This window comes from Magnolia sinica, chromosome 14 (genome assembly GCF_029962835.1).
Source record: "Magnolia sinica isolate HGM2019 chromosome 14, MsV1, whole genome shotgun sequence".
NCBI lineage: Eukaryota > Viridiplantae > Streptophyta > Magnoliopsida > Magnoliales > Magnoliaceae > Magnolia > Magnolia sinica.
The window spans coordinates 27393149-27404322 of NC_080586.1; the positions used below are offsets into that span (position 1 = coordinate 27393149).

At 36.6% G+C, this 11174-nt stretch overlaps 1 long non-coding RNA gene across 1 annotated transcript; it reads right to left on the bottom strand.

The window, feature by feature from the left end:
- Positions 1 to 619: 619 nt before the first annotated feature.
- On the bottom strand, positions 620 to 6821 carry LOC131225334 (uncharacterized). The gene is made up of 4 exons (XR_009161307.1): positions 6573 to 6821; positions 5778 to 5822; positions 1340 to 1614; positions 620 to 1223 (listed from the first exon to the last, which is right to left on the bottom strand). It is a non-coding gene; the product is annotated as an uncharacterized LOC131225334 (long non-coding RNA).
- Between the last annotated feature and the right edge of the window lie 4353 nt (positions 6822 to 11174).

Sequence of the window (11174 nt, forward strand, 5' to 3'; positions counted from 1 at the left end):
GTTTGATGTGTCAGAACTTGATACTATCGACTTCTTTAACTTGGTACTTATACTGTTCCATTGGTTAGAAAGTTTATTCTCTTTAGGGCATGTTTGAATTCGCGTATAGGGCTGGATTGCATTGTTATTCAATACGACACATGTACAATGGCGGATGTAGACTGTATCGAGTGCCCTTTTCGTTTGATGAATAAATTATTTGGGAAGGACTGGCTTTGGAAATGTAATCAGTTGATATATGCATATTCACTATTTGTTGAAGGATCGAACTAAAATGAACGGTTAAGCAGACCATATACAATACACGGTATGAATGTCGTCTACGACATAATCTCATTTCACCATTGATTTTAGGTCGTAGCTTTGTGGGCCCCATCATGATGTATGTGTTTCATCCAAACCGTCAATCAACCTATATTAATTAACATACAGTATGACACCTAATTTTAGGCCTATTCTGGATGTAACATAGATTATAAGGATCAATCTGTCTGCTTCTATAGGCAGTTCATCTGGCCCTCTATGATCTAATCAATATATAGGATACCGATATCACTATAGAGTGGGCCAATGGAGTTTGTAGTGTTGGATATCCATCCACTGATTATTGTGGCTGAAATTGAGATTCTACTTTCACATAGACACATCACAGACTTACCCAATGAAAAATTACTAAAAATTAAAGAACTGATGTTTAAATGAAGCAAACAAACAAAGTCAGAAATAACAGTACACATACAATACGATAAATACAAATAAAAAAATGATTTGGCCATAAAATGAAAAGGAAAAAAAAAAAAGAAGGGGTGACCAGTGTTTTGAGGGTGTAACAAAAAAAAATTACAGTCTTAAAAAGAATACGCCTCACTGGTACTGAGCTTTCTCCACTCATTTCAAATTACCATATCGGCCACACCCCACCTAATGATCCCATATCATCAAAAACTTGAAAAAAACCATGCAACTACTGCGTATATAAGCACGACTCTAATAAGAATTTTGATGATGTCGTTCAAAATCCCTTCGTCATCAGTATTTCGATTCATGTCCGATATCGAGACGTCAGATCCATGTACTCTATTTTGATGTTCGTCAGTGCTTGGCGGTGGCTGAAAGGGAGCGGAACCACCTTCAACTCTTTCCGATATTCTTTCTGTCATGCTTGATGACGCCTTGTTATGTACACCACAGGTGTTGCCCGAACCAACTTGCTGGAGAGTGGCCTAAATACATGTAATCAAGTTATTGTTACACCTCAGATACAATGGATGAATCTGATAGTAACCATAAATTCTTAAACATGTTTTCAGAATTTTTCGTATACAATTTAGGTTCATACCTTGAATGTGGTCCACACTGTGACAGCCTCACCGTGTGTTCTGAACGATCGGTGTCTGGACCCGCTGAATCTTTCAACCTCTTCCCGAGCATCCTCCCAGTTATCATATATTCTCGGCACTCTACCCACAAATACGACACAGTATTTACCAATTTCTACCTACAAATAAAACACGTTGTCAGAATTGAAGTGCATTGTGTGGTCATGGAGTATCCCAGGTCTTATATAAAACTAAGAACAACTCATGTGGTCATATAGTATTCTCGTTTTCTCACCTGCAAAAAACATTCACTTCAATCACAAACTCTTCTCAAATATACCCATCTAAATGATGCAAAAAATTCATGCTTGATGTGTATATATATTTAGACCCTCTTTATATATAAGCAGTATGCATACGTAACCCAGTATCATTACATGAAGTCAGATTGTGACACCACAATTATGACTGTAAGAAGAAGTAATCATCTCTGTTCATTATATTTATCAATAGCTGATTAGTGAGATGGCAGCATTACGATTGAGATGTCAGAATATAAAAGATAGAAGCTAAAATATGGAGATAAATGAAATTTCTTAATAAGGAAATAGCAGCATCAAATCCAATCAATCTGAACGATCTCAGAAGCAATCTGAGGCAGACATCACACCAGGTTCTTAAATTAACAACTGAACCATACATTGGATAATATATCAATTGAAGACAATTAAAGAAATTTGGTCTGCAGGTCTGAGGCAAACATCACAGCGAGTTCCTGTTATATATTTATAACCTACAGTGAGCAATATATCAATTAAAGATGACTGAAGACATCTATTCTGATAGTCTGAGGCAGACATCACAATAGGTTCCTGCGTTATGTAAAAGACCTATAGCAGGTATCTTGACCATAAAAGGATGATCAATATAAGCAGATATAAATAAAAATAACTTTTGGATGGTGCAACCATCAACACCATTACAATCTAAAATTAACTGTTAGAAGAACAGCGCAAGCAAGCCTAAATCCCACAGCCTCCAAACCCATCCAACCATAACATTTATACAGCACATTTTAAAAAGAAAAGAAAAATAAAACAATTTGTTCAAGAACCCATAACCAAAGTATCAAAGGCAAAGTTTTTTTAAATAAGACCACTGCGTTCAAGGAGTTTTTGCACCCACTCCTTACACCTCTCATGGCCCATCTTCATGAAAAACTCGGCACTGACAAGGTCTCCCTACATCATCCGTGCAGCACGCAGTTGATCTTCAGGGCTGAGTCCCTCTACCTCTTCAAGTATGCTTAGAATTTTCTGGACTTAGGTCATTTTCCTACCCTGGGACATTGTAATAGTGAGAGACTTCACGGCATCAGCTATTTCACCCATTCGATCACCGATTACATTACTCGGCTTGCCCCTTTTTTGACGGGATAAGCCGGTAACAGTAGAATGAGTGTTCTTGAACCCCCTTGAGGTATCCACATTTACTGCATTAACCCTATTCAACCGATTAGATGCATCATTGATATGAGGGGCTGAACCACTGTCGTGGTCCTCCCCAGACTCTGAAGAAAGGCGAACTGTATCAGTCCCATATTGATCTGAATTAGAGTAAGAATTTAACTCATTTCTACTTCGTCAGCAACCCGAAAGTGGTGATGAGTAAGCTGTGCTCGCAAAAGACCCATGAGCACAGTCGTTCCTGAACATGAATGACAGATCGTTATATTTGTCAATATGTTTGCCACGCACTCTTTTGGTGAATGGGTGAGACTGTAAAAAGTGAAATACGAAGTTATTAACATATTGTAATGAATAAAACTGAACGAAAGGTGTAACAAATAATTTTTGAATATTACTAATAGAAGTGTACCCATCCCACACTTCGTCTGTCACCGTCACCATTTTATTTTCACAGTCTCATCCAAATCCAGAGGTATTCAACATGTCTTGCACGGCCCAAAAAAAAAACTTTTTAACATCTGCAAGCGGTTAGAAATATCTTTGTTTTCAATATCAATACCACATCTATCAGAAATTTCTGTTATGGTGGCCTTATAAGCCTCCGGTTTGAATCCCATATCACTTTTCCTCCCGAGGTTTACTTGTTCTACTAGTGCATCAAATAATGCATTGTCCATATGGTCTGTCCATTGAATCCGCCTAGTTTTCCTAACAACTGAACGTTTACTTTTGCTGCCACTTGTCAGATTTTTCCTACTGGGGCTACTAATAAGCTTACTCGGTGATGCTATGTTTTTTTGGGGAGGAGCTTGTCTCACATCCTGGGGAACCCATCTCAATCAAATACATTTTTCCCTTATATGTACTTCGTAAGAAATTCATATTACCTATGCATTTGTAACAGTTAATGGGAATAGGAATACTTAAAATAAAAACTTAATTGCAGTTTAAACGAAACCACATAAAGTAAAGATTAAGGCATGCTGAAATATAATATGACAGCTACTGTTATATGGCATGCGATCAATATTAAATTTACTGTCATAATAATATCAATGCATGATAAAGTAACTATCAAATGCATAAAATCCAGTTAAAAATCCCACCAACCAAACACAATTTTAAAAAAAAAAAAACAATTTGCTGTTACACAAATAGCATAATACATAAACAGTAGCAAGGCAAAGTCAATGACGCTGTCGAGTCCGAGGGAGACTGTCATTCCACATCCTATCTGCAATGTCATATATCTTTTTCGTCCACTCTTCTCTTACTTTATCTGCCACGTGAGATAAAGCACGATCTTCTTTGGTTGAGCTTACGTCCACAGGAGATGGCATATTTCATCAGCACTGCCCACAATATCCTCAACTGTTTCTGTAAATCCGTCTTTAACACAGACACGGATGAAGTTGTGTATAACACAAAAGGCTATAAAAATCTTTACTTGAGTTTTAAACTTGAACTATGGTGCTACACAAAGTATAGGAAAAAAGCCTTTCAAGAGTCTGAAACAACGTTCAATGACATTTCGTAGCTGTGCATAACGATAATTGAAGAGTTCTTTCTTATTTGCAGGCTTTCATCCGGTACGAAACTCATTCAAATGATATTTGATACCTCAATAAGGTGCAATAAACCCAGGGGAATGTGCATAACTCGCATCAACGACATAGTACTTCCCTATACAAACTAACATATGGGTATTATAAATCTGTACATAATATGTTCTACTATTTTTTCTTAGGAAATTACATCAGTGTTTAGTTACCATGAGGAATAAGGAAACAATCTGGTCGACGAGTTAACGCATTATGCAAAACACGAGCATCAGATGTCGAACCATCCCAACCTGCAAGCATGTATACAAATTTCATATCAAAAGTACAAGCTACCATTACATTCTAAGACAAAAAACCTTTTTCATTTCGAAAGGTGGCACTTGCTTCGTTGGAAAAATGTGCAAGTATATCAGTCCCATCGAGTGCCCCAATACAATCCTATAAAAATATTGTTATGACTTTTAAGTTGTTATTTACAAATTAGCACATAGTTAATTCCATACAAATCAGTATATCACTGATTATTTTACTTGAAAATATGATAACCACATAGGATTATTAGATATCTCTCTTAGTGTATGTAAACCTGAAAACTTCATATATTTCAGATAAAGTCTAATTACAGTATCAAGAACTCTTTGAAAATGACGACTAACGGTCTCACTAGACCTGCAAAAGCAATGACCAATGACCCAGTTTCGTACATTGTGGCCTATTATATGTAGGAACAATACCACTTGTTCCTCCAAACTACACATCCTTGAATCCGAAAGTAAATTTCAATCTCTCAGTAGAAAGCATAATTCGAAGAACTTATCTCAACCCATCCTTAACTGTGTTAAACAGTCAATGTCGCTCTTTTTAATGATTCCATTTACGAATCTATTTCTCTAAATATCACCACCTCTAAGCGATGCATTCATACAATAATGCCAGTAATATTTAGCAGCTCCCATAACACACATAGCCGCTACGATCGCAGTTAATGCATCAACTATTTCATTTCATTCCATTCACTACTAGAAGATTGATCTCCGCTGAAGTCCCCACTATGAGACCCCATTTAGACAAATGGGGGCTTCACCTATTATTCTTCTCAGTTATTTTATAATTGTTAATGCATATGACATAACTGGAGTATATGTACAACAATGAATTAAAGTATACTCAAAATTTTTAAAAAAAAAAAAGACATACAACATATGATTTTTTAACAAGAATGACACATATGAGATATATATAAATTTGGGGTATAATAAATGCATGTAGTCTTTGCATTCTGGCATGATAGAGTGAAAAAAATGAGTTATTGATTAGGGAAAGTTTAATAGTCCTTAGTTGGAAAATTACATATATCATAAAATAGATGATGCCCTCATAAATATGTATTGATTTTAGGCATGAATCAGCAGAGTATGCATACGCACGTCTGTTTTTTGTTAAAGTGAAAATAAACTGATTAGTATGACGATCTGCACATATGCAAATATCGTTTTCTGCATCAGTGGTCGACAGACAATTCTGTAAAGTATTCTAATTTCAACAAGAAATTTAAAAATAGAATGGAAACGATATTCCAGCAATATGAAAAATATAGCTTACAACACTCAAGAAATCTGGTCTGCTAGCCTTTCAGACACATATCATATGCGAAAAATATTCATAGCATTATAGACAATAATAAATAGAAACTAGGGTTTTGACATGCATTTACTCGAATGATACATTGAGACATTGTAATATTGAGGATGGCGTATCACCTTCTACAATCAATGCACCACTACAAGAAACAAACCCTTGAAAAATATAATAGAACAGAGGTTTTTGGATGGAATAAAATGGAAGATAAAAGCTTCTGATATAGGCATATACGAAAAAGAGTAAGCATCGGTAGATGGAAATCATAAATCCATCAACAGTGTATGACATGCAGTGGTCATGTCCCACAAGTCATGAGGTGAATCCATCAACCGGATTCAGTTCAGATATGCATACACCTCATGTAGATCTAGACAATGAACAAAATCGGATTGAAAAGTATAACAGGATACACCCTCTGCATAGGGTATAGGAGAGAAGTGTCTACACAAATACTCATCTCCTTCTGTAAAAGAGGGTATACGAAGAGAAATGGTATCCATCAATGAAAGGATGGATACGATTAATTTAAAACGATGATCACCTGTTGTCCCAGAATGTATAGTGGGAAGAAAATCATATACCTTCTTTCACTTCTGCCCTTAGGGTAAGCTATTTTGGGCAAGAGAAGAAGGAGATTTATGGCAAGATCAACCTAAGATGAAGACATCCCATCTTCAACGTAAGCGAAGAAGACAATGCTAACAACTGTCTTTACGTCTCAGACATGGCTGTAATGACATCCAATCCTCTCGCAAAAGGGTTGAGACAGACGGAGAAGAAGAACGAAGGCACAGGAAGGAGAGATGGACTAGCGAAGCACGTTGCGAATGAAGGTCTTCTCTCTTTACAGAGGCGGTGCAGTGAAATGAGGGCGCTGCACTGCCCGATGTTTTGGTAATGTACGTAAATAATGCGTGTCCAGACTGTTCTAGTTCGGCGCTATAATCGCCCGCCATGTACAACGGCGGATTTCAAATCCATTTCAAACGACCGATATTGTATTTTTTAATAATAAAACAATGCAATACGAAATGTGCCTGCGATCCAAACACGCCCTTAATGTGCTTCATTAATCTGCCTATGTGATATTGCTTCCTTTCCTTATATCTTCCTTTGTCAACTCGTGACAAAAATGGGGAGAATGATTCATTGATTGATGAGATTATGATGCATAAATATAATATGATGCTTAAATAGAATGTGAAATTTTTTTCTTAATCTTATGCATGGATAGATCTTGTGTATGCATTTGAAAAACAACTTGATTATATTTCTTAGGGGGAGCAACAAGTGGTGTGTAGATTTGATCTTCAAAAAGATTTTGATCTGAAGCTTTAAGTTGTTGTTTGAGTCCATGTGGTTAATGTAATTATGTATGACATGATGTGTATGAATGATATGATGTGTATGTGTGTTTTGTCATGAAATTGACAAAGGAGAAGATTGTAAGTGCTTGTATTCGAAGCGCACATGTAATTGTCAAATTTTATAAACAAAATGCTGGTTAGATCTTCATTATACTTCAATCCTCTATGACACTTCATGAAGAGTGGCTCAACATCATATGATTAGAAGATGCAGTATGATTACAAGTGAAACATGTGAAAAATCAATGTGTATGCCAATCATAAGGTAAAATGAGCCTAGGTAAAGACCTTAGGTTAGAGGTTTTTTAAACATGGCCCTTATATGCTTGAATCTATAAAATTTACTATGTAAAATTGTTGATGTTCAGCCAGCCCAACCTCTGGTTCAGCCAGTCGAATTTGGTCTGGCCAGCCTAACCTTATCCTCGGTTAAGTTTATAGCAACATCAAACTGAAAAATCTGTTACAAGTTCGGCCTGCCAAACTTGGCTTGGGCTAGCCCAAAGGTGTATTGGGTCAAGTTTCCAGAAATGGAAAAAATTCATATTTTAAGAGGATTTGGCCAGCTGAATTTTTGCTCAGGCCAACTGAATTTTTAATAAATCTTATCCCACAAAATCTGATAGCCATTGAAATAGTATCCTTAAAATTCAGCCAGTCAAAACTATTCTTAGGCTAACTAAAGTTTCAAATCCTTTGGCTATAAATAAAGACCTTCTCTTATTGTTTTCAATACAAAAAAGTGTAAAAATCATCCCCAAGTAAAGAGGAAAACTCATGTCCTTCCAAAGCTAATTGTGTGGTAAATCTTATTTTATTTTAACTTGTTCATTTCTCATTCTCAAGTTAGTTTTAAATTCAATTAAAGAGTAAAATATACTCTACTTGAGAATAGATAATTGAATTCGCAACTGTTAGGGTTTTTATTCTTTGAGAAACATTAAATCCCTAAATCCTTTCTAGTTGAGCATACATTGATTCATCGGCAACACCCAAGTACTGAAAAGTGTGGGGTGTTACAAAACAACATCTTGTCACATCAAGGGAGAAGGAAGCTCAGCATAGGCGGAGATAGTACCTATAGACATCCTACAACATTAAGCGAGATCGAATCTCGCTCGTTGACTTCGGTTTGGCCCCAATTAAAGTGCATGTATGGCATAGGGCATGTCTTGAAGACAACCATTAGGTCAGATCGGTCGTTGCTGGGGCATACATGTGATAGACTGAATGAGGGAGTATGGTCTCAATATCGTCTGTGGGACATCAACCCTATTTTAAAAAAAGGCAAAAAAAAAACTACATATAGTCCATGCAGGATCGGTTATAGGTGAAACGATCTTTAAAGACTAATTCTACATAAAACCAGCTTAGGGATGACCGATTCTACGTAAAATTGGTCCTTAAACCACCGGTTCTAGGTGTAGGCTAAGCCGCTCCAATCACAGGTGTTGCATCTCTGCGCTTCGTGCTCTAATTCATGGTTTCTATGACTGACAAAGTCCTAGTGTTTATTTAAAATGCTCTTTGCAAGTGAAACAAGGGAGGAGAGGTAGAAATAAAGAGGTAGCGACAGAGAAAGGAAATGATGATGAAGGTAAAGAGGTTCTATAGTAGCTCGATTAATACCTGTAGTCCAATCCTACTTGAACCGTAAACCATCTCGACCAAAATACCTATGCTTCATGAGTTACTGGACTTCGTGCAAGAGATCATTGCCACGATTAAGAAGATTCAAGCTAAACATTTGGTCACAAATCTTAAAGTGACAGAGGCTAGTGATGCAAGGGAACAACTTTCTACTGCATAACCTAATTGAAAGAATCTGAAGTAGAAAGGGTTGATCTTTCTACTAAGATCATAACATTGGAGGAGTAGTTAAAGTCTTTGAGAATATGTCGAGAGCAGGTAGAAAAGATTTATGGGGAGTAGTAGAGTGAAATTAACACACTAGTCAACTTCATCCAAGTCAAAACACCATTAGTCGGTTAGGCCAAACGTGTAGTCCTGAAGACCTAAGCGAATCTTCCTAAACAAACGGAAAGGCATGATTTTTATTTTTATTTTGGAGATGATTGCTTTTTTTTTTCTTTTGATCTCTAATTTTTCGTCTTGTAAAACAATTTGAATTTTATGAAATAAGCCAAAGTGCCATTTTTATCCTATCTCGACCGCTCTTTACTTAGCTTCTTTATGCTATAGGAGTAATTGCCATAGTGACATGACATAAAAACGAGGAGTTGTGTGTCGTTTCCATTACTGAAATAAATGTCATTGCGGTTGCACATTCCAACTCCTTGGAAGGTGGTACGATGCCTTGCTGCCATTATTGCACATCATTAATTCCAGGATTCAACAAAAGCAGGAATGATCTCTGCCATATAAGCAACACTTCTATTCCTATTTCTTTACGCTTTCAAATTCACACTTAAGGGGTTCATTTTCAGTTTATGGACCCTCATTCGTTCAAATGAAATTGAAAATGGGTGAAATACTCTATAATACTGACTGACTTGACCACTACATTATTGATGTATACTTCCATAAAATGGCCAATCATATTATGGAAGATATAATTCATTGCCCTTTGATAAGTAGCTCTTGCATTTTTTTAAATCTAAATGGCATAACCACACATCAAAAAGTTTCCAAAGGTCTCGGGCATCTGAATGTCATATTTGGCACATTATCAGGTATTATGCTGATCTAATTGTACCCTGAATGGTTGTCCATAAAGGAAACCATCTAATGCCCAGCTGCTCGGTCAATCAGTTGATTAGTCATTGCCATTAGATACTCATCTTTAGGTGTGGCTTGATTCATGTTTCTATAATCGATACAAACTTGAAGCTTACCATTTTTCTGATGACTAACACCACATTAGAGATACACTCAATATATTTCATAGGCATGATGAATCCCACCTTTAACAATTATTCGATCTCATTTTTATTTTTTAGGTAACCTCTGATATCATCTGCCTGAGTGGCTATTTGTGTGGCCAATACCATTCTTTTATTAGTAACTTGAGCTCGACAAGGTTTTGGTCTAAACTAGGCATTTCGTGGTAATCTCATGCAAAATAGTCAGCAAACTCTCTGAGTAAATTAGTGAGCTTGGCTTGGATTTGTGGTTTTAGCAGACCATTGATAAAAGTCAACTTGGGATTTTTCCATGTTCCCAAATTTACTTCGATAAGGGGATCCTAGACTTAGGCCTAAGAATCCTCTAACTTCTCTAGAGCTTCCTTTAGATCCTTTAGATCTATACCATTTTCAGCTACTATATCGGTCGGTACTTTCGTTTCGACCAAGTTGATAAAGCAACCACCGTAATACTTTCTCAAGTTGTCCTCGAGCTTCTTTATTCTGGCCGTGAATTCGGTTGTCCTCCCATCGACTGTGAACTTGTCATGGAATTTCTTCTATAGTGTAACATGGAACTATGCGATAGGGTACTATAGCCTTTAGCAGTTCGTCATCTAGGCGTATCACTGTAGCAATATCTTGCACTATGCTATCTACGTTAGTTGCAGTAGATGTTCCAGTTGGGCGCCCATATTTATTTTCTTCCAATGAAACATATCGGCCCAACTCCATCTCTATAAAGTTATGCCTCATCCACATTACATATAGCCATGAATGGCTTGTTGTCAGCCAACACCAACTCAACCTTATCTTTGTTCTTTAAAAAATTACTAATTAGTGCAGAGATGATAGGATACATGAGAAAGAGTGTATCAAATCCCTACATAACATGGCATTGTAATTGGATGAAGTGTCAACTATGAAGAAAGTGGCTAATACTTTATTGGTT